Source organism: Schistocerca serialis, unplaced genomic scaffold, assembly GCF_023864345.2.
Source record: "Schistocerca serialis cubense isolate TAMUIC-IGC-003099 unplaced genomic scaffold, iqSchSeri2.2 HiC_scaffold_1261, whole genome shotgun sequence".
Classification (NCBI taxonomy): Eukaryota; Metazoa; Arthropoda; class Insecta; order Orthoptera; family Acrididae; genus Schistocerca; species Schistocerca serialis.
In genome coordinates, this window is record NW_026047471.1 from 7,613,071 (window position 1) to 7,638,866 (window position 25,796).

Sequence of the window (25,796 nt, forward strand, 5' to 3'; positions counted from 1 at the left end):
TCCGTCCCCCTCTCCCCGTCCGTCCCCCTCTCCCCGTCCGTCCCCCTCTCCCCGTCCGTCCCCCTCTCCCCGTCCGTCCCCCACTCCCCGTCTGTCCTCCACCCCGTCTGTCCCCCTCTCCCCGTCTGTCCTCCACCCCGTCTGTCCCCCTCCCCCTCCCCCTCTCCCCGCCTGTCACCCTCCCCCTCTCCCCGCCTGTCACCCTCCCCCTCTCCCCGCCTGTTTCCCAAGAAATGTATAAACACGCCAGGCAGTACTGACACTATGACTTATCTTAGAAGATAGCCTGAAGAAAGGCAAACCAATGTTTACAGAAGTTTTAGTTTGGCTGAAGTTTAAGAGAATCATCCGAAAAAATCATTGTAGAAAGAAGTGGGATACTGAAGTGCTGAGGAATGCTGGGAGGCATTTGAAGTTCATTTATTGTGGATACTGAGATAAGGAACAGCAGAGTAGGCAGCTCATTTGAAGAGGAGTGGACATCTCTGGAAAGGGAACAGATGCTGGGCAGACAAACATAGGTACAAGGAAGGTGACTGTGAAGGAACCTAGGCTAACAGGTGAAATACTTCAATTAATCAATGAAAGAAGGAAGTACAGAAATGTTCAGGCAGTGGCTGAAATACAGCAATGTAAATCCCTTAGATATGAAATAAGCTTGCAAACTGAGGCAGAAGAAATGGTGTTTAGGTCTGCTCTCATCTTTTCTTGATCTATGTGCAAAATGAGAATATGTGTGTGTGTGTGTGTGTGTGTGTTACAGCAAAGTGAGATAATGAGTGACTTATTTCAGTTCATACGAAATAATAGGTAAATAATTATCTATCTATTATAATTATAATAAATAATTATAATAAATTATAGTTTTAACCAGTGTACAACTTTCTTCTTCTTCTCCTCCTCTCTCTCTCTCTCTCTCTCTCTCTCTCTCTCTCTCTCTCTCTCTCTCTCTCTGTCTTTACGATGATGAGGTCATGAGATATCACAGTGGGAATGTTTAACGACATAATATAAATTATAGTGTGCCTTCATCTGCAATAACTCCTGTTCCTCCTCTACTTCCGACATGGTTTTTAATTCATGCGAATTGAGGTGGCTGACATTCTCACAAACTGTATCCCAGTTGATGCAGAACTTGGAACAGTGGAGGCCTGTCTTTTGGCAACTACAAGAGTTGCCAAAGTTTAGCATTTGCATGGGATATAGGTCAGAATAACACTGGGTGCTGGCAGCTCAAGCATATGCAATCCTTGGACCTCGTCCAACCTGACTCCTCAGGATTTTTATTTTTGCACAGCCACTGTTGTATATGGCTGTACAATCTGAGAATATACTGGCAAGCAGCATCTACTGTTGGTAGCAGAGAATTGATGTTGGTAGTTGTTACGAATGCCGATTTGGTGGAGCTTCCATATTGGATGTGGTTCAGAGGCACCTGCTTATACCACCACACAACTTAACGAGGGATCTTTTACTGCACTCCACCACTGCCTCATTGTCCATGTTTGGATCTTTAAATATTCATATGTCCTGTTGCAATTCAGGATGTTTCTTCAGTGATGCGTTTCACTTTTACCTGACTGTAAAGAGCAGAAGTAGTGTCACAGCAACTTGACTACATGCAAATACGAGATTTTCTCTCAAGCAGAGTGGCCAATTCCCTGAGAACAGTCAGGCTTCTGGGAATTTTTTTTGCCTGCTTTCATCATTAATGCATTATGTTGTTGAAAGAAGTCGGATAGAATGATGAGAAGCCCTCCCCCCCCCTTGCCATCCACAAAAACTATGACGGTTGAATGTGTGGAAGCCAGAGATGTGCAGTGTTGACAATCGTATAGAATGATTTGAAATTGAATGACCACATAAAATAAATCATGAGTAAGACAGATGCTAGATAATTTCATTGGAAGAATCCTCAGGAAATGTGCTCTATAAACAAAGGAAATAGCTTACAAAACACTTGTTCGACAAACACTGCTCACCAGTATGGGATCCCTTTCAGATTGGACGGATAGAGGAAATATTGAAGACTGAAAGAACAGCAGTGCATTTTGTTACAGTTTGATTTAGTAAGCACAAAAGCATCACAGAAATGGTCAACCAATTGCAATGGCAGGCACTGCAAGAGAGGTGTTCTGCATCACAGTATGGATTATTGTTAAAGTATTGTTATAGTATGTTCCTAAATGAGTCAACAACATATTGCTCCCTTCTGCGTACATCTCACAAAAGGAACATGAAGATAAAACCGGAGGAATTGAGCCCACACAGAGGCTTATTGGCAATCATTCTTTCCACAAACTATTTATGACTAGAACAGGAAAGAGGGGAAATGACAGCAGTACTCAAAGTACCCTCACCCACATACAGCAAGGGGGCTTGCAGAGTGTAGACATAGTTGTAGATCAAGGTATCGACATCTTCCATGGCTTACTTGGAAGTTATGCCTGCTATGTCCAATTTGTCCATTAAAACTGATATTAAGCATTCCTCCTCCTTCAAATTAGACAGGAATTTGTCCTAAGTGACATGTGTTACACACCTTTCATTGATGATTATTTCTACAAAGCTGTGTTTGTGGGACCTTCTCAATTGCTCTTCCTCCTTAAGTTTTTTGCTAGTGTACTTCTTTGAACATTGTTCATGAACCTTAAACAAAGTTTTGCTCTTCAAAAGGGCAGCTAATCCCGTTCTTCCCCTTCTTACATACTTCGAGAACATTCTTTAACGCCACCTCGGGCTTGGATGGTGATACTTTTCTCCCATCATCCAGTACACCATCACATGTAACACACCTTTGACCTCATCTCATTCTGTATGACTGTTTTATATATTTAAACTGAATTTCCAACCGCCAGAGGAGGAATCAAAATACACAGACTGGCCTCTCACCTGTCAGGAGGAAAGGTCAGTGCCAGCTCACAAACATCTTGCACTCCCCCTCAGCAAGTGTCAACTACCAACCACTCTAATAACATTATGACGCTACTGGAGAATGGAAATTGGCTAGGGATGTGCGACAAAGTATGGTAGGAATGTGAGGGGGCTAGGTCCTGAGATGGCCCATCACCTTCAGTTCTGAAATCATGCTAACTTCAACATTCACTAAACACTTACAGTTGGTCCGGCAAGAAAAGTCACAATGAACTGCTATGTGGGAAATTTTATCCTCTTTACTTTTGTACATTGTCAGATTTACTGAAATTTTTGTCTTTTCTGAGTTGTAAGTGTAAAAACCCAAAAAGTTTCATTTTTTGTGGATTTTTTCCATTTTTGCCTCATTTCTGGACCAGAGTTTCAGTGGAACTTTCAAAATTCAGATTCAAAACCCTCAAAAACATATAGAAAGCTTGTCAAAAACTTCTGTAAAAGCTTCAATTACTTGTCCTTTCTGAGCATCATTTGATTGGACTAAAAGTGGAAGACATCAAAGACTCCTTTGTCAGATCTAATGTCCGTATTATGACTAATGTGGTCTACCAAGCACAGTTGCATGATGCCTATCTAAAGGCTTACAAGTGCAACATAAATTTGGTTTTTGGTATTTCATATACTGTAATTATTTTACCTTTATTTTAACATTTTTTAGCCCAATATCAGCCCATGTCCTGTGCTTTGTTCTTGTCAAGCTATAGGTTATCAAGGATACCTGTCATATATTTATTGATAGAATTTAAAAGGCTGTCATTATCTATTCATTATGAGGTAAGATGTCGAATTAAAGATTTAACACAATAAGTCTTGGATTAAAGTTAAAAACTATGTATGTCTTGAGGTAGCATAACTCATGTGCAAAGTGCTCCTACACACACACACACACACACACAAAATAAAAAAAAAAAAAATAACACTTTCTAAATTTTTGCTGTTCATCATCATCAGGTGTGATATGATGTTTTAATTATTACTTCTTTACTACTAACTGTATTCAGAACACATTCTGCAGGCTGTATTCATATATACCACTGAAAGCACCTGCATAATTGTATGATTGTGTGACGCCCAGTTCAGGAGATATGACATCAAATACATTTGTAAAGTAAACAGATGTTTGAAGTTGTTTGATACATAAGAGTTCAGTTCTTTAAAAAAATGGGGATTGCAGCTCTTGAGTGCATCACTCACAGCAGTGAAATAGAGTGCAAGTACACAACACCACTTAGAATATGAAACTGATCTATTCTCATGCTGTATTTAGACAAACATGCCATTATAAAACTGATGTGGAGCTTCTCATAACATCAGCAGGCATGTAGTCATATGCATTGTTTAAATCAATGAAACACATGTAGATATCATGTTCTGTTCAATGATTTTCTCTTGAACTAGTTTAACTAAAGAAATAGCAGCATTCCCTGTTAGGTCAGAAGTTACATTGGCTTTTGGGAATTATTTATTCAGTAAGAGAAACTGCCATTTATTAACAATATATGACAGAACTTTTCTGTCTGCACATAGTATATTTTTCATTGATTGGCATGCCTTATGGGTGAGAATCTATTTGTGTTAAATTCAGCATCGAGGTGAGATTAGGGCATATATAGGCAGTCATTTTTCTCTCGTTGTGTTTGGGAGTGGAATAGGGAGAGAAGATGTTAGTTGTGGTACGGGGTACCCTCCACCACACACCGTACGGTGGATTGTGGAGTATGTATGTAGATGCAGATGTAGATGAACAACTGGTCCCTCTGAAGTTGAACAGCTTACAGATTATCAGTCTCTGTTGGCTCATATTTCATTGTCTCTGTGGGAGGTTATATGTTAGCATCATTTTAGATGTATCGAGACACTGATTAGCCCAACCCTCAGCTTCACTTGTAGCCCTGCTTATTTGAACATCTATAATATCTCTCGTAGCTTAAATAACATAATTGAGGAGGTGCCAGTACATAGAGCTAGGATGCATACAAGCTTTTTGTATTTTCCAGTAAATCTGAGGAATGTGTTTTTCAAGCGGTGATTTAAATCTGTCCACAATGTAAGGAGCACATTTCCATTTGCATTATACTTTCCAGTACTGTGACTCTGGTTATTCCATTCCTGCCTTCATTTCCTGGAATATGAAACATATCGCACTTCCCTGACTGCTCCCAGCACGCTTATTAGTGTGTGTGTGAGATATATCACACCTCCCTGGCTGCACCATAACTCTCTCTGTCAACCTTTGTGGTGTTGTGTATCATTTTTGTCATATCTCATCATTTAGGTACTCACTTCAACAATTTCATCTCTGCTGTTGTCACATTTTCATTTCTCTCAAAATAAATGAACAAGTAAATATTAACTTGTCTTCTGCTGGTAGCCATGGAATAGAAATGCTGTTCAGAAAGTTATGAACCTCGATTTTCACCTCATTGTCGGAGTTGAATCGCTTTCGGCCAAATGTTCTTTTAACCTATGGAACAGGTGATAGTCACCGGGTGCCAAGTCAGGACTGTAGGGTGGGTGGGCGATTATGTTCCACTGAAACTGTTGCAGGAGAGCAACGGTTTGACGAGCGATGTGTGGGCGAGTGTTCTCATGGAGAGTGTCTACACCCTTGCCCAACATTCCACTTCTCCGGTTCTGAGTTGCCCGTTTGAGTTTTTTCAGAGTCTCACAATACCTGTCAGCGTTAATTGTGGTCCCAGTGATTCAGCTCCAATGATGAGGTAAAAGAAGAGGTTCATAACTTTCGAACAGCATGGCGGTGAGCTGGTTTGACATGTGCATACAAAAACTGCCACAGCATCTACAAAAATGCATCAACAGAAATGGTGATTATGTCGAAAAATAGCTAAATGTTTAAGCTGTTAACTGATGTAAACCATTGTAGAAATAAACAGCTCTGTGTACTTATAAAAAAAATAGGAAACCTTACTTTTGGTATTACCCTCATAAGATGTACGTGTAACATCGTCAAATGAAGATCAACTAAAATTTTCTGATAGCCTACAAGCATGTGCCCTGATAAAATGAATGTGTTAGTGTCTCAGTGGTTAAATGCCAGAATAAGGATCCAAAGGTCTGCAGTTCCATCCCTAGTCAATTCTACAATTTTTTCCGTTACTTGTCTCTTCTTTTTCCTGTGGCAGTGTTTGTTAATGTGAAAAATGCCAAGTTTCACTCTGGTTCAGAGTCCATTTTAAGCTGTAGGTCCTCCTGTAACTGGTTGGGAAATAGAACGTGGCTTGATGGTGCAGCTCATCCTCACTGCAAGTGGTCAGGGCATTCAATGGCAAGGGATGTCACACAGACAAGAGCAGCTGTTCGCAGTGACTGCTCTTGTTGCATCAACCACGAGCAGCTGGTCTCGGTGACCGCTCTTGTTGCATCAACCGCCACACTGTCAAACCAGCCAAAACCTCATTATCAGCTTGTATGTGTAGTGCAACACAACAGAGCTGCCTCCTGCTACTGCCGCCACACAGCAGTCAAATGTGCTAGCACGTGCACACAGGGTTCCCCCAGTGTGCAGCGAATCTGTATTCTGAGGCAACTCAATGCTGACCGGTGCAACAGGCCAGTTGCCACTGTGTCAAAGCCATACTCTGTGTGACCAGCAGAATGCAACAGTAGGTATTTTAACAATACGGCCTGGCCATTCAGGCTCAAGGCTGCAGGCCGTACCACGAAGCCATGTTCTGTATGGCCAGGCCTTAAAGTTCATTAGTATACAAACCAACCATCAGGTTGACAACAGTTTTGAATTTTTAAGAGAAAAAGTATTTTGCATTGGCATTGCAAAAATGCTTGGTCATCAGTCTGTCGTTACTTCCCTTGGGAGTTTTATGGAGTGGTTTGGTAAGTTTATTTTGAACTGCAAATCAAACCACACCAGAGGATCTTTTAAGATGAAATTGCAGTAGTGAATACAGCCACTCAGATTCTGTCTCACTTCTGTACTATTTTCATACAAGTCTCACAGATGGCAGCAATATTGTTGAACTGGGATAGTTCTTGTCCAATGACTGCTGTTTTTCTCTTTGTCACAAACGCTTGTCACACTTTGCCGAGATATGAAAGTGCCAGATCACTGTCTCTAAATTTGAAAAATGGTGACATAGTTTTTGATTGTATGACTGTTAGTGGTCTTGGTTTCCCATCAGATTTAAGTAAGATGAACTGTGTTTGTTACTTTTCCTAAGTCATTCTGTGGATTGGAATAAGCACAACATTCCTAAGCTGAGCTGATTTGTCATAAGATGTACTGCTGAACCAATCATTCCATCTCACTCTTTTTCTAGGAGTGACAAATCTTTTCTGACAGCCTGCAGGCAGATAGTGGACTAGTAGCTTCTCTTACAGCCAGTGCTTCATCACAATAGGACTCAACTCTATGTCTGGTATACTTGCCAGATTGTTGCCAGTGCATGACTATATTTCAGTGGAAAAGCAGTTGCACAAGTGCAGAACCACTCTACCAATCTGTACTTCCATGGAACAGTAGAGCAAAGACTAATACGGCTGGCAGAAGAGAATGGATGCAGCACTTGCTCAGTGATCATTATAAATGCTCTGATGAGTACCGCTACAGAATATCACACTGTCCTATTCATTCACTAGGGAAGGTGAAAATGTTTGCCTTATCTGCAGTGTCCAATAGCATATAATAGTGCTGTCTGTGTACAGAGTGGAGGCTCTTGCCTAATGCTACACTTCCTAAATTGGGCAGTGTTTCCTTCACAAAATGCAACCTGTGATGAATAGATATGGTTTTCTGGGGTGTTACTGCTGTGTGTGTGCATCTATAGCCATTTTGAGAGATTTAAGAATGCTCACAAATCAGTCATAACTAGAAGTCATACTCCAGATAGAAGTTGACCCCATTGCTGCAAAAGCACTGCAGAAAAATGCACCATACACATTGTCTGTGAACTGAGATGCAAGTTAGTTTCAGCATTTTGTACTGGTGTGACTACCACTAATGACACATTAAAGATGAGTAGCCACCTACAAATTGTTTGCAGTCACAGATGTCAGTCTCTCTTACTTACCACACACTGTAATGTGGAAACAGTGGTATAGGTAACAGGGAAACTATTAAAGACATTTGACTCCCACCCCTTGTAACCCCTACCACAGTCATACGACTAATGGTAACAATAGTCTCTTGGAATTCTGCTAACACTTAGCTGTAGTTCATCTTTACCTTAACTTCAAATAATTTTCTTCACCCTTTTCATTTCCCTTCTGTTGTATCCACGGACCCAACCAACCAACCAACCAACTCAGGCACACGCGCCCTGACCGTGATATTGCTGGCCACAGTTCCTGTCGTGGCCGTCGGCGTCTCAGGGTCTTACCACCAATGGAAGAGGTCGCACCATGGCTGAGCTTGGGTCCGCAGCACCCTCTGCCTTTTGCATATGAGGAGGAGCGCTGGCCCTGAGACGGACAGTCTATTGTCGATTGTCTATTGCTAGCCTTTCGTGGAGCTTATAGCAGAGCCATTTCAGTGTGATATTTGCTATTGTATTCGACTAGGCTCAGTACATGGATTACTCTTGGATATTACTTGGACTTTTATTGCTGGTGTACACTTTGTCAGAAATAAAGATAAGTTATCTCTTCATTCTAGCTGGTGCAATTCTTGTCATTAATTATTTTTCGGCCAACAGACATAGCTACATCCTGGTCACTAACCACGCTTTATAAAATTTGTGGTGGCTGCCCCAAAAGTACCGCCAAAGTCCTTGGGTTTGGGAGCCATCACAAAACCTTCAGTTTATTATTAGTACTCTTAAATATGAATCTTGGCTTTTTAAATTGGTTGCAGCTTTTCACTTATCATACACTTTTACCTATTCTGTTTCAGGGGTTGGTGGGACTTCCTTGCATCATCTATTCTTATTTCTTTCCTCTTCTTGTTGCTATCAGCCTGTTTTACACAAACTTGATACCTTGGATTACAATTTTTGTAGCTGCCTTGAATATTTGAAATTTGTTGTCTCAACTTACTAGTGCAGCTGCTTATAAATTATAGATTCTCTGTTTAGACCACTTGTTCAATTATTATGTTTATAAATCTTTAATTTTCATTTTAATTTCTATAGCAGTGAACCATATTTCTTATTTTAGATTCTCTTCAACTACATGAGCATTACAGTGGTGTTGAAGCTTCTCTTTTACTTTTTACAGTTTAAAAAATGTTCAGGTAAAGCCTGTGGAGTTCACATTTACAGTAGTGAATCTCTTCCTTGTTGTGGGCCTTGAAACTGTGGAGGAAGAGCGAGAAATCAGTTGAGGGCTGAAATTTCAAAAATAGAACAAAATTAGATGTAATTACCATGAAGTTTCTGACTTTTGATTTGTTCAACAATTGTAATGTAAGCTTTGTTTTTATTGTAGCGGTGGACCACTTCTTACATGAAGTTTTGATAAAAATTGTTGAAATTCCTGTTAGTAAAAGTGCTTTTTGAAAGCTGTGGATTCAAAAAAATCATTTATTAGTCAAGGTGGCAAGTACAGGTTTTTATATCTACAACTATTTTTGGCTGCATTAATTAATGACCTTCAGATCTGCAACACAACAAAAATTGCATCTAAGAAAATAATACTATATAAACAATTAATATAAAATAATTCTAACAAAAGTTTGTTCCACCTAAATTTTTTGTTTAGTATACATCACCAAATGGTGAGACACATTGTCATAATTTTGTTTAACCTGTGTTACTTATTATATAATCTAATGGAACAGTGGTGTGTAATTATGTCAGATGTCTTTAAATTGTGATGATGTATGTGATATAGTGCATAAATATGCCAAAAAAGTATAAGTTTAGATTACAATTGTTACCTAAGTTTACAACATCGTTGAGTGCTATGTAAAGGAATAAAATCAAATATTCTCCATGTGTGCATAGTGCAAACATATCTGACATGCATATGTTACTCTGCAGACATAGCACAAGAACAAATGAAATGTGTAATGTTGACTCCATTACATGAGACTTTTGTGATCACTGTGTAAGTCTGTTACTAAATATGTTCTGTTGGCAAGTATGCTCAACACCTGTCAACAGTGCCCTCAGATGGAACTTTCTTCCTTTCAAGCGCTGACACAAGGTGCCTGCTGGTCTTCTTCCTGCTGCCTGCTATGGCATGGGTACTTATCTGTTTACAGATACCGTGTGTCATGAGTAACCAGTGATGTTTACATTCACATGTGGAGTGCACTTAGTAATAGACTTCCACAGTAAATATGGAAGTCTCATATAACATAGTCGCCGTCATACTGTGCCTTCAAAATAACGTATGGATGTCAGTTATGCACATATGGAGAATGTTTGATTTTGTTGTTATAAATGGCACTCAAAAATCTTGTAAACTTGTGTAACACTCATAATCTTAACTTGTACTTTTTCTCACATATTAGTATACTATATTATATATAGTGTCATGATTTAAATTTGTCTTACAGGCATCAGATTATATAATTAGCAGTGCAGCTGGAACAAAATTATGATGATATGTCTTACCAAGTGGTGATTTACACTAAATAAAAAAATGGTTTTGGTACACACTTTCTGTTAGAATGTTTTTCTATTAATTGTTTACACTGTATTATTTTCTTAGACTCAGTTTCCCACATATTACAGATCTGAAGATGGCTAATTAAGATAGGCAAAACTATTTACCAATAAAAGAAAAAATTGTACTTGCTATCTTGACTAATAAAGGATTTTTCTGATTGCACAACTTTTAATAAACATACATCACTTATCTCCAATTTGACTATGTCAGGTACAAACAAAAGTGCTTTTGACTATTTATTGTTTTTACTTGTAATTTGGCAAGGTAAAAATCCACCACATGAATATTGTTACAGTTGAAAAATCAAAAAGAATTTTGTTTTATTTGTGGTTATGAAATAATACCAAAAATCTATTTGACTATGAGAAAGCCACAACAAAACCTGTTGACATCAGCTGAACATCCAGTGTGTGCTTCATCTTCAGTCAATATTCACCCTAGTTAAAATTCATTACCTGTGAGTAAATGATCTTTACAGCTGATTCAGGTACACCATGCACTTTGTCCAAATACTTTAATCAGAGAAAATGGCTATTTTTAAGTTCCATTGTTTAACCACTTATTGTAACTCCTTTCCACTGTGTATCTTGATCATTGAACACTAACTTCGGTCGCACCACATTCAAGAAGTGCTTTAATTTAGTCCATAATGTGATAAAAAGTGGTGAATAAATCATATTTTCACATTATAGGCCAGAGTGAGATGTATTTTTTAGTCTCTCACAAATTTCTCTTTTAAGTTAAGTTTATTTATGTGATTTAACTGAAAGTAATTAATGTAACACATCATATGGAAAAATTTATTTTCTTAGATACTGCCTTCACCATTATACTTTTGCATTCATTACACTAGAGCTTAAAAGCTGTTATGTACCCCATGATAGCTACATTACTGAAGTTAAGTAAAAATTAACTACTATAATGTACTAGAATGGTTGCTGATTCCATCTTAAATCTGGAGTAATATATCTGTTCTTTATCCATATATTAATGTATTATAAAGCTGGATGCTGTCGAGTTATTCACATTATCAACAGTACTTTGTCTTCTGGTAAAAAAAAAACATCTACATTCAACCAAAACATTTTTCCTTCTACAGGATTTCGTCTACGGCAAGTCGCCTTCTTAATGGTGCAAATGTTGGGCCTCTATGCACAATAAACTTTCTGGAACAACAACTTTCAGCATGTGTTGCACTGAATTCAACGAAGGAGTACCACAGTTGGTTGATGTGTCTTGCCAGGTTTCTCATTCAAGAAGGTATTTCCATTGACGTCATATATAAAAACATAATTTTAGAGATGAGTGTTATTGTACATTTCTCAGAAAATACTTGTGTTGTTTCGGCTGTTGTACAGAATAAATTTAACATCTGTTCTACTTAATATGGTTATCTGATCTGACCTGATAACAACTGTAATGTTTCTTTTGTCCGCCCCTGGTAGTTGAGTGGTCAACGAGACGGAATGTCATGCCTAACAGCCCCGGTTCGATTCCCAGCTGGGTCAGAGATTATCTCCTCTCAGGGACTGGGTGTTGTGTTGTCCTTATCATCATCATTATTTCATCCCCATCGCAGGCAAGTCGCTGAAGATTTTCTCCTCTCAGGGACTGGGCTTTGTGTTGCCCTTATCATCAGCATTATTTCACCCCCATCGACATGCAAGTTGCCGAAGTGGCGTCAACTGATAGACTTGCACCAGGCGAGTGGTCTACCCAACGGGAGGTGCTACCCACACAGTGTTTCCGTTTCCAATGTGATAGTTCCCCTCAAAGTTTCAGATTGTCTTAGCCACATTGTATATTGAAAAGCTGCCCTACACGTGTTAATTACACATCATTTTCGAAGGCTGAGTGGAATATATACATAGTATCATTGGTAAACAAATGGTTACATTGAATCCAAAATAGAACTGAAGCATCTAGGGAGCTCTTGCCATATATAAAAGCCTTCCATATTAAAATCACTACATGTACAAAACATACGGGGTATAATGTGAGCAACAGATGACTGCAAATTAATTACTGGTACTATGTGTTGTCACAAGTGATGTCAGCTACAAGAGAGTGCAGGGGTAGCAATATATCTACCATTTACATACTGTAATTTTATAGACATGTGTAATAAATTACACAAAGATTAAAAATGAAATAAGAGTAAAACTAGTAGGATATCATATTATGATTGTTCAAACAACTAACTGCCCTATTTAACACACATGTGCTGTACTTAACAGCAAGATAGATGGCTTTACTTGTAAAAAACAATTTCAGCATACATATGGTTAACATTTACAGTAGTTGATGTATACATTCCCCATTTTGTAATATAATTACAAACACACAGGATAAACTGTAAAAGGATTGCATAGATGAGATAATAAAATAAAATGAATAATATGAAATTACAGTTGTTCAAGTGAATAAACATTGATATAATAGTGTAGGCTAGGTGGCATTGTTTATGAAAAAATAATTACAGTAAGTACAGTGTAGCTGTGTTATCAACAGTTGCTATGGTATAGTGTCCATCGATGGAGTATCATTGTGATACTATTTACAGTGCCTGAAATGAAATGAATTACCAGTAGGATTAACCATAATACTGGTGCTCATTTTGTAATAATGTATATCCATAAAATTTTGTAATAATGGATTCATAAAAGTAAATATATATATTTACGATACGTACTATATAATGTGAGCACCTCTGCCATCAACTTATGGTGGTTTGCAGAGTATAGCTGTAGTAAATGTACATTTGTAGATTTAAAATTTCAGGAAGGTGAAGGAGACATTAACTACTAACCTAAGATTATTTATGATGTGGAAATATTGCCATGTAAAATTATTTGTGTTTACAATCATGTAAAAAAGGACAATGAACTGCAATGCTCAGTGTATAAAACTATTATTACAATCTTAAAGTTATTACTACAGCCTGATTTGAAAAAGAAGGGAGGTGAATGGAATGTAGGAAAAGTTGGTCGGAAAGGGGGGGGGGGGGGGTTATAGAGGGTGAAATGGATAGCAATGGTGTTGTAAGGTAATAAATTTTTTAAAATACTAATTGCAATTAAAAATAATGCTTACAATATATTGTTTGTAAAAAATAATTATGTCATAGCTGTGTTATAAATAGTTATTGTGGTACACAGTCCACATAACTTTCCATCGCAAATACAAATATTGCTTAAAGCCTCATAGTGGCATTGAAGATGTAGCAACAATCATCAGTGCTATTTTAAGATTTAATGGAAGCTATAAAACCAAAGACTGTCTTCCTAGAATGATGTACATATGAGCTTGAAGTACGTAATATGTAACAGTGAAAACAATAATTTATAGATAAAATTATTTAATTGGATAGATAAAAAATCTACTCATCAGCATTAGCAAGAAGCAGCCAGATGGTACCCTGAAAAATATTTTGGCGCACCCAAGCTGCCAGATTGCCGCATGCGCATAGCAGTCTGGGTTGTAGTGGGGAGGGTTGGTATCCACGTAAGCCGTGTTTACATATAGTGATTTTGATGTTTCCTCTTCATTTATGCTTCTCACATCAAATGAAAACAAAGCCTATTTCTGTGGCTGGAAGCTATCAAATGAATTTAAATAAATTTACATAATTATGGAAGGCTAACACATGTTATTAGTTTCAGTTTTCTTACTTATTTTATTTCCATGTTTTTGGCAGTCAATCACTTTCAGAACAGTGAAGTTATTTTTTTCGATTTGCTATATAAATGTGGCTTTTATTAATCTTTCCCCAGAGGCAGTCAATTTATTATAAACAAAGTGTTTTATTCTGCACTATTAGCTAGTTTCAACTCTTCACTAAATTTCAAGTGCACATTTTCATCTCCTGGCATGTATTTCATTATGCCACAATAAAGAACCAAACAGGAGGTACTACAGTATTGGTATTCCAAGAAAATTGGCACCCAGAAAACCGCACTGAAATCATAATATCAGGTTGTGGCCCCATTTATTGTGAATCTGGACATATGAAAAAAAATGTGCACTTCAAGCCGAATTGTGCATTTTATTATGGTATTAGAAATTCCAATGCTCTTGGAGTATTCTGTTGCTTTTATGATGTCATGTAAGAGCTCTTAACACTATATATGTATGAACATATGGGCTTCCTACATCATCGTAGCTCCCCACGTGTTCTCTGGCACTCTGTAGCAATTGCTAAAACAAAACTTATTCCTGACAGCTTGCAGGAAAATTGTGTTTTGAAAAGTGTTCGTTTCAAAGTAAATTTCCTTTTGCGCAAGATGTTTCATATTACATGTGCGAATGTTCAATGAATTTCTAAAATCACAGAGTGTTTGATTCTCATTTAAACCTTAACACATTGAGGACTAGCCACTTAGAGGAATTTACAGCACAGACACCAGACTTTTATGTCATTATTTAAAATTTTACTGGCACATTTGTGTGACGTATCTTAAAGTGTAACACACGCAATAAAGACCAATATTATATGTGAAAGCTTAACTTTTCTTGTAGCCACACTATATACGGTAATTTAAACCATTAACTTTTCCTATTTGCGTGTTCACTCTACTTAACAATGATGTTGCTGTTGTGACTGACTATGCTATGTGTCCTATGCTCTGAATATCTGCTGTCATTGGCTGGTGAAATCATGTGACATGAGGTATGACTAGCTTACAAAAATGCATTTCAATCTCAATTTCAGTGCTTTGGAAACTAACGTGCTGTTTCAAATCTATACTAGCATAATACAAATACAAACATATGCAGTGTATCATAATATGAAAATATGCAGCGTAACTGTTGCTGCACATCAGAGCTTTCCAAAACTTTTTTTTTTTTCTTTGATTCTGTGAAGTTTCACACTGATGTATAAAACCTTTACCATTCAAAGGATTGATATTTTTACAGCTTGAAGGGAATTATACTGTCACTTATCATCACCTAGGAAGAAGTGTACTATCACATGGGAAAATGTGCATTTTTAACTGGGAAATCCGGGAATTCCTTTTTTCTTGTCCGCGTGTACACCCTGGTAACGCATACTTTATGCTCATATGTATGTCATTCTAGGAAGCCAGGCTTAGGTTTATAGCTTCCTTTATATCATATAATAGCAGTAATGATATTTGCTATATCATTAATACTTTAATGCCATTATGAGGCTAGAAACAACATTTTTAATTCCAAGGAAAAGTTTTGTGGGGTCTTGCCCACTCACCTCGAATAGGGTGCCTAAAGGATGCTGCATTCTCAGAATGCTATACAACAATTCAAGCAAAACCACAGTAATAGTTTTTATTACAAATGTGCTAATACTGTCTGTATACTGAGCGGCCAAGGCTGGCAGGAATGGCGCTTATATTCTCCTCTTGTAGAGACCGCACCTTACATGGTGCGGTCCTGATCAGCACACCATTGGCCAATGTCGTTTCACTACCTTCTCTTCTCTTTTGTTCTTCATCTTCATTCCAGTGCTTGCAGTTATGTCAGAACATTCCTCCCCCACAAAGTAATGGACCATTGTTGTGTAGGGAGTGCGACCAGGGTGTGGAAGGCAGGAGTGTGAGCTAATTGCCGGCCTGTAAGCTGTGGCTGCAGGGGACATCAAGGTTGCAGCCGTACCCCGCCATCTGGCCTGTAGTCTGGTGGAAGCATTTCCGCAGAAAATGACCAGAATGGTACGCGTCCACCTCTTGCTGCCATGAACCATATGAAGAAGGCGGCGACTGCTGCAATGTGGGTGGGTCCATATCCATCGGTAGGATGAGAGGAGGCGAAGGCTCCATCTCCATTGGGTCATCCTGCAGTGTTGTGATGACACCCTCTGGTGGCTGCTGTGGCCACATTGTCCTCTGGATCTGTGAATCTGGGGGAAGAGAGACTGAAAGATCATCGTGTACATGACAGATGCGAAACTGATGGCGGCGCTGTAAGCCAACTGGGCCTTAAAGAAGATACATGCAAGTGCCTTGCACCCACCGTCTGCTGCTGTAGTGATTCGAGAATTTCTGTGTAAATTTTAGAACCACTCAGCCTTCTACTGTCTTGAACACATGATATTTTACATATGAGTGTGAGAAAGTGGAATCTTGCCCACTGTGCATCACATGTTTGTGCGTGCAGTTTGGAAATGAGTCGCGAGCAGAATGAAGATGCAGCGGTCGAACTGCACCAACAAGTACTTGTCAGCCAGTCCATGGAAGTTTAGTGAAAGTGGACAAAAGAACCATGGAGTGTTTAAGCTACTCTGTTCTAATTGTGTTTTGACCACTGCTATAGTAATGTGTATAGTTGAAAAAGAACACTTTAAAAACTTTTTTCTTAGCCTTGGTGAAGGGAAGACGTGTATTAAGATTCATGTTGAGAATGGACATGGTTATTAAGCCAACCTTCTCTTATATGTAAATTAACTTTGTTTCTGACTTTTGGACATGCAAGAGACTTACTAACTAGTATTTATTTATGTGAAGAGTGGGATTTGTAAAATGTCTGAAGTTCAAATATACAGCATTGGTTGAATCAAATGAAACTTTATATGTCTACTTATTTTTATAAGTAGCAAAAGTCTTGAGACATTTCTGAAACTAGTAACATACTTCGGAGAAGAAGAGAAAGAGTTTGCAGTGGCAGGCTAACCAGCAAGGAAGGTCGGCCGAACATCTCAAGTAAGTCATCTCTTTAAAGAAATGGAAGTTTGCATACATACTTCAACACTTTTAAGTCGTCCAAACCATTAGAACATGATGACCATGACAGGACAGAAGAAAAGAGGAATTTCAAGATGAAAACAAGAGAAAAATCTATCATGTATCGCTTTAGTAACCGAGCATAATAAGGAGAAAATCTCGCTGTATTAGACCAAGAAGTAATACTCCTAGAACAGTCGGACAAAGAAGATTCAGTGCGGGGATTATACAGCCCTCACACACATCGCGAGGACGCAGACGTGGAAACCAACATCCGATTTTGCCGGCACGAGTTGCTGTTCACTGGTGCTGCCCTGCTTCCACATCTGCTCACCTACGCAGTGAGAACTCTATGCTGGCTGAGTGTGAAACATAACTTAATTACTGTAATAAGAAGTGTGACAGAATACTGTGGAGTGAACTGTTACTGTGTATTTAGTATAATTACAATTAGTATTAAATGCTTACAAGGTCTAAAGCCTATAGTAGTATGCATAACATACAATTACAATTAGCATTAAATGCTTACAAGGTCTAAAGCCTATAGTAGTATGGATAACATACAGCAGGTCAAGGAAACTTCAGAACCACCCATGGCTATGAGAGTTAGCAAAGAAGGACCAGACTGGTGTGAGTTAGTAAATCTGATCAAAACTTTAAATTCTAAATTAGATGCCCAGAGTGAAGCTTCAAACACTCAAAATGCAACTTTAAGTGAAAAATTAGGTTCAGTACATTCTCAACTAAGTACCCATAGTGAAGTGTTGAATGCTCAGAGGGATACTCTAAATGTCCAGAGTGAAACTCTAAATAGTCAAGCGACAAACCTATATTTGCTAAATGCCAAAGTCGACTCACAAAGCAAAGAGTTTAGTAAACTATGTGAAGGCATGGATGCTGTAAAGACTGAATTTGATGCCTTAAATAGTAAAGTAGGAAATTTGAAATTAGATGTAAAGGATGAATTGACTAGTTCCTTGACTATTCATGTAAATCAAATGTTTACCTATTTCAGCCAGAAACAGAACGATAATTTTCAGAATCTAACAAAAAGGTTAGAATTGAATATTGGAGACAAATGTAATAGTGCAGAATCAGAGCTTAATGAAAAGTTGGGATCCTTTGAAATTGTGTGCAATGTTTAATTCAATGCTGAAAAGCAAGGGTTGAGTACTTTGAGGGTGTCGGTAAGCAAGATAACTTAATGCCAATTACTGAATCGCAAATTAAGGTATTAATACAAGAGTGGATAATGTGGAAGGGAACTTCAAAGAGAAATTGGTGAACTCTGATATCATAAATATTAATAGTTTGGAGGAACAGGTGGAAGAACTTGTAGAGCGGGAAGTTTCCAAGAAAGTAACATGTGGAAACATATCTCCTTTTTATCTTCTGAACTTCGTGATACCAAGAAAGTTGTCGATGACCTGTGACCGGAATTCAGACTTATCCAGAATAAAGTAGACAAAGGAGTAACTTCACAGTATGTAGTATTAACTAGTAAAGTAATGACTGATCCACAGTGGTGGTGGGGGGTCTAATTCAGGATTATCCAGGCAATTTCCTAAATTTAAGCCAGACGAGGATGTACATCCGACTCATTTTTGAAAAGATTCAATCAAGCTTTGCCAAAGAATTGGGAAGATTCTAAAAAGATCGTATTTCCTGTGGGGTGCCTACTAGGAGAGGCCTCAGAATGGGGAACTGTATATACTGAGAATTTTTCTTGTTAGGGAGACTTCCAAAAGAAATTTAAAGAGAGATACTGGTCTGCTAATGCGCAGGAAAAGTTAATAATCACATCTGTGGACCCAAAATATTACAACAATACTTGGGGTACCATGAGGAAATATTTCGACGGGCATCTAAAAACATGGGCAAAGTACTTAGATAAGCCAATGGAAGAAGAGGGATTAGTGCAAATTTTAATTAGACGATTACCCAGTTGTGCAAGAAAAGACATCTTATTTAGTGGCTGGAAAACGGTAGAGGAACTGTTATCTTTCATTGATGTACTAGATGCCATAAATAAGGACCGTAATGAAGCTTTACACCAAGGGGAAACTTCGAACTATAAAAGAAATAATGGAAATAATTTCAAAAAGCATGAAGTAAACCTCGCAAAAGTACACCAGTACAATAAGCAGCATTGTAAAGACAATTACCAAAAGAAGCATCCACCTTCAAATCTAAATCCAGTAACTTCCAAGGATTTGTACCGAGTAACCACAAAACGTTGAATGGAAATGTAGTACCTCGTTTCGGTAACCAACCCATAATGAGTGGTAATGAGGAAAACATGGTTCAGTCTGTATTCAGGGCCGGGGCCCAGATTGTAGAGATACACTAGGAGGCCTCATTTGGTATATGTGTGTTAACTTTACCCACAAAATACCTACAAAGGAATGGTTGCTGCTTGAAGAACCATGCTTAGATACTAATAACCCACAACCTATAATAGCAGGGACTGTGAAGACTTCCGAGATTAACATATTTATAGACTTGGGGAGTGAAGTATCACTCATATCCAAAGAATTCTTTAACTCGATACAAAATAAACATCACTTACCATTATTGCCAGTAACTGGAGTATATATAGTCGGGATAACTGGAACGAAAAGTAAAATTATGAAATATGAAACTCAGGTGAACTGTCATATTGGAGGTATACTATTTTGTCAAACACTATTGATAGTAGAAAATATTAACAGGAATGTATTGTTTCGTTTAGATTGGTTATTAGAGTTTAAGGTCATCTTAAACTTCTACGAAAATCTTTGTTTTGGTAAAGGGAATAGTAGATGTTGGATTCCTTTTATGATAAACAGCTGCATTGAAAAACAAACAGCGGAGTGTCAGTGTCTGTGATTAACAGCTACAGCACAGTTGTAACCAAGATCGATAATGTAGATCCGGAACACATCGAACTGATATACACAATAGAGTTAATAAATCCCAAATATTAACTGAACAACAAAGAGAGATTTATATAAAATTTTAATGGAATATGAAGTAGTTTCTTCCGATTGTCCAGGTAACATCAGCAACTATATTTGTAAATTCAGAATCAAAGATGACACTCCATTCTTCTGTAAGCCATATCCCATACCTGTGAGTTTTAAGGAAGCAGTTAGAGATGAAATCAATAAGATGACTGATAATAATATTATAGAACGTAGTTCCGGCATCATGAATAATCCTCTGGTCATGGTGAAAAAAGCTACAGGTGGAGTACGATTAGTGTTAGACGCTCATACATTGAATAGACATATAGAGACAGAAAGAGACAAAATGATTAATATTGACGAATTGTTATCCAAATTTGAAAAGGCAAGGTTCTTTAGCACGATGGAGCTGACTGTGGGATATTGGCAAATAAAGTTACATAAAGAATCTTAAAAAGTATACAGCATTCCTATTTGATGGAAAATCATATCGTTTCAATGTACTGCCATTCAGACTTAATGTCTCTGTGTCTGTATTTATACGTGCGTTAGATGAGGCACTAGGCAGAGAGTTATTGAAGGATTTATAATATATGTAGATGATATCCTGATAATATCAACTACTTTCGAAGAACATTGTTTAACTTTGTGCAAGACTTTGAAAAGGTTTAAAGAGAAAGGTATTATGGTGAAACTGTTGAAATCTATTTTGTGTGCCAAGAACTTAAGTTCTTAGGTCATATTGTAGGCATACAGGGATTAGACCGAACCCTGAATGCATCAAAGCTATCGAAGAATGTCCACACCCCAAAAATGTAAGACAGCTAAAAGGATTTTTAAGTATGGCCAGATACTATTGATGTTAAATACGAGGGCAAGAACTAAATGACCCGAGAATTTTACGTTTATTAAAAAAGGGAGTACCATGGACTTGGAATCAAGGTACAACTGATGCATTTGAAAACATCAAAAGAGCACTTGTAGAATCACCCATATTACATCCTCCGGTTATGGTCAAACTGTTTTAAGTTGTCAAGAGATGCATCTGATTACGGTATTGCTGTGAAACTTTGCCAAGGAGAGTGGGATTTAAATAATGTAGAACACCAAACCATAGCTTTTGCTAGCCATAGGCTAAATAGGTATGAATTAAATTACACAGCTATGGAAAAGGAACTATTGCCAATTGTGTAGGGCATTCAAAAATTTCAAACGCTAGTGTGGGGATCTGAAATCCACGTTTATACAGATAATCAAGCTTTATCCTTTCTAATGAGTAGTCAATTATTGCACAATAGGTTAATGCTATGGATGCTTTTCCTACAGGAGTATGATATTAAGATACGATATGTAAAAGATTCTGAGAATATTGTACCTGATGCTTTGTTTAGGCTACCCATAGGAATGAAAGAATTGAAATGTACAGAAGGACCCAGCGTTATTTTACCATTAATTTTATGTCAGTAGAATATCCGAACATCAGAGTAAAGGAAATGGCCGAAAGAATAACAGAAAATATCCATCATCCTGATCAATTAGGAAAATGGAAAATTGTAGGTCATAACTTATTTTAGAGAGAGCACAACATCACAGCGTTGGTGCTTATGTATTCCGAAGGTAATGGAAGACGCACTTGTGTGGTATGTTCATACAGGATATGGACACTTCAGAATAAAAAAGTTAATAACACATATGAATAAGTTTTATTATTTTAAGAAACTAGGGCATAGAATAGCATCTTTGATAAGAACTTGTGAAATTTCCGAGAAAGTGAAAGAGAATAATACTCATGTAAAATACAAAATGTATCCTATTATTCCTATCATTACATGATCTCACAGCGGCAGCATTTTTGGACCAGTTCCAAAAGGAAAGGGAAGAGTATCATACATTATGGTAATCATAGAGTGCTGGTAAAAGAATGTTAGACTATATCCTATTAAAAAAGCAAATATGCAAACAGTTATACACTTTTTACAACAATACTTCCTAGAAGTAGGTAAACCAAAACGGTTTCTTACAGATAATGGACCACAGTTTGTAAGTAATGAATTTAAAGAATTCCTAGCATGGGAAGGTATTCATCAGGTGCTAATATCTAATTATAACCCATCATCAAACCTGTGTGAACAAGTGATGAAGGAAACTGGAAAATTGTGTCATACTTACTGTCATGAGAAACATATTTTGTGGGCAACAAAAATTAAAGATTTTGAACTTATTTTAAATGAATTACCACATTTACTGACTGGGTTGACACCTTTAGACATTATAGGTAAAGCATTTATTGGAGAACCTATAATTATATATAAAAACAAAGATGAGGTGACTTACCGAACAAAAACGCTGGCAGGTCGATAGACACACAAACAAACACAAACATACACACAAAATTCAAGCTTTCGCAACAAATTGTTGCCTCATCAGGAAAGAGGGAAGGAGAGGGGAAGACGAAAGCAAGTGGGTTTTAAAGGAGAGGGTAAGGAGTCATTCCAATCCTGGGAGCGGAAAGACTTACCTTAGGGGGAAAAAAGGACAGGTATACACTCGCACACACGCACATATCCATCCACACATACAGACACAAGCAGACATATTTAAAGACAAAGAGTTTGGGCAGAGATGTCAGTCGAGGCAGAAGTGTAGAGGCAAAGAAGTTGTTGAAAGACAGGTGAGGTATGAGTGGCGGCAACTTGAAATTAGCGGAGATTGAGGCCTGGCGGATGACGAGAAGAGAGGATGTACTGAAGGGCAAGTTCCCATCTCCGGAGTTCGGATAGGTTGGTGTTGGTGGGAAGTATCCAGATAACCCGGACGGTGTAACACTGTGCCAAGATGTGCTGGCCGTGCACCAAGGCATGTTTAGCCACAGGGTGATCCTCATTACCAACAAACACTGTCTGCCTGTGTCCATTCATGCGAATGGACAGTTTGTTGCTGGTCATTCCCACATAGAATGCGTCACAGTGTAGGCAGGTCAGTTGGTAAATCACGTGGGTGCTTTCACACGTGGCTCTGCCTTTGATCGTGTACACCTTCCGGGTTACAGGACTGGAGTAGGTGGTGGTGGGAGGGTGCATGGGACAGGTTTTGCATCGGGGGCGGTTACAAGGATAGGAGCCAGAGGGTAGGGAAGGTGGTTTGGGGATTTCATAGGGATGAACTAACAGGTTACGAAGGTTAGGTGGACGGCGGAATGACACTCTTGGCGGAGTGGGGAGGATTTCATGAAGGATGGATCTCATTTCAGGGCAGGATTTGAGGAAGTCGTATCCCTGCTGGAGAGCCACATTCAGAGTCTGGTCCAGTCCCGGAAAGTATCCTGTCACAAGTGGGGCACTTTTGTGGTTCTTCTGTGGGGGATTCTGGGTTTGAGGGGACGAGGAAGTGGCTCTGGTTATTTGCTTCTGTACCAGGTCGGGAGGGTAGTTGCGGGATGCGAAAGCTGTTTTCAGGTTGTTGGTGTAATGATTCAGGGATTCCGGACTGGAGCAGATTCGTTTGCCACGACGACCTAGGCTGTAGGGAAGGGACCGTTTGATGTGGAATGGGTGGCAGCTGTCATAATGGAGGTACTGTTGCTTGTTGGTGGGTTTGATGTGGACGGACGTGTGAAGTTGGCCATTGGACAGGTGGAGGTCAACGTCAAGGAAAGTGGCATGGGATTTGGAGTAGGACCAGGTGAAACTGATGGAACCAAAGGAGTTGAGGTTGGAGAGGAAATTCTGGAGTTCTTCTTCACTGTGAGTCCAGATCATGAAGATGTCATCAATAAATCTGTACCAAACTTTGGGTTGGCAGACTTGGGTAACCAAGAAGGCTTCCTCTAAGCGACCCATGAATAGGTTGGCGTACGAGGGGGCCATCCTGGTACCCATGGCTGTTCCCTTTAATTGTTGGTATGTCTGGCCTTCAAAAGTGAAGAAGTTGTGGGTCAGGATGAAGCTGGCTAAGGTGATGAGGAAAGAGGTTTTAGGTAGGGTGGCAGGTGATCGGCGTGAAAGGAAATGCTCCATCGCAGCGAGGCCCTGGACATGCGGAATATTTGTGTATAAGGACGTGGCATCAATGGTTACAAGGATGGTTTCCGGGGATTACGTTTGTTATTGTCACTGTTGCATTTCGAAATCTTTTCTGTCGTCTTATTTTCCTCTTTCTGTTTTTGCCAGTAGTTTCACTTTGTATTCACCTTCTCCTTTTTACCGTAATCTGCTATACTATTTTATCCCGCCTATATATATACTCAATAATGCGTAACCCACTTCCAAACCATAACCAAAAAAATTTTTTGCCGCTTTCAGCACTACCGCCGCTATAATATCCACCGTTTCTAGTTCACAAACAGCTCCTTTCACCTTTTAAACAACCATTTCGGCCAGTTCTAATAACTTTCGCTTTATTTCCATTTCCGTTTTTCCCACACCACTGATCATTTTTAGCCGCTTCCCACAGGTTTTAACGCGATTATTTCTTCGTCAGACAATTGTTAGTCTCATTTTCATAATCTGCCACCACAATACCACTCCTTTTAATATACTACACGCAGTTTTTTCGAAATTTTCCCGAATTTCTGCGTCCTTTAACGTGTTTTGGCGGCAACACAACCACCTAACCTTTATACACATCGTTGTCTACCAACCCAAGTCCAACATAGCCCAGCTGTAACCAACACCTTTTCGCCTTTTTTCATTCCAGATCTCCTGTTTCTTTCCGTTTCACCTTTATCTCTCCCCATATATTTTTATTTTCATTTTCATTTCACCTCATGTTAATACTTTCCACCTTCCAATATCATGTCACCCTCACAACACCCCCACAATGACCCCATTAAGTTTTATTTACATTCCCTCCGCAAACATGCCTTCGCCCTAGCCAGATTACACTCCCATATTCTATTTTCTCAGGCTTGTCTGACATTTGGCATCACCCCCAAAGGCCTCACACTTAAAGTTCCCATCTCTGGCTGCAACCCTTCCTTCCATCAGTCCCTATACCAGTTCCAAACTGAACAATCCATTGCCCTCACCCACCTAATCCTTCACCTACACATCAACTCAGCCAATGAACACACCCGTCAACTCCTATCCTTAATAAAAGTCCTTAATCTTTCCTCTCCCACATCCACACCGGCTGTCCAGAGCATCCTCCTACAGGCCAACCGTAAATTAGAACAGCATGCCACCCTCCACCTCAAAAAACTATCCAATCTCCTGGTTTCCCACCTCCGGAAAGGCAACTCACTCACCCTTCACAACCTTTCCAGCAAACCTCAACCTCCTCTCATTGCACACAAACCCAGTCTCTCCCATCTACTCAATCTCCCACTTCCAGCTCCACTCCCTCCAAAACCTCAAAATTCCGATCAACACAATCTGGAACCACAACACCCTAATTCAGTAGTTAACCTTTCCTCCAAACCTCTCTCCCAATCCGAAACCTCTGTCCTATCCAAAGGCCTCACCTTCAGCCCCACTCCCAGATTCAACCAAACAGCCCTCGTCAAAGATTTACTGTCCTACACTCGTACTCTCTGCTGGAAGTATCACTTTGCCACGAAGAAAAATGATCCTAATCCTACTCCTGATGATCCGACTCCTCAAGACACCATCCAAATTGAACCCTGCCTGGAACAGTTCCG

General features: G+C 38.9%; 1 pseudogene; it reads left to right on the forward strand.

Moving 5' to 3' along the window:
• Nucleotides 1–25,796, forward strand: part of LOC126438173 (protein HIRA-like) — a 450,749-nt pseudogene that overhangs the window by 402,433 nt on the left and 22,520 nt on the right.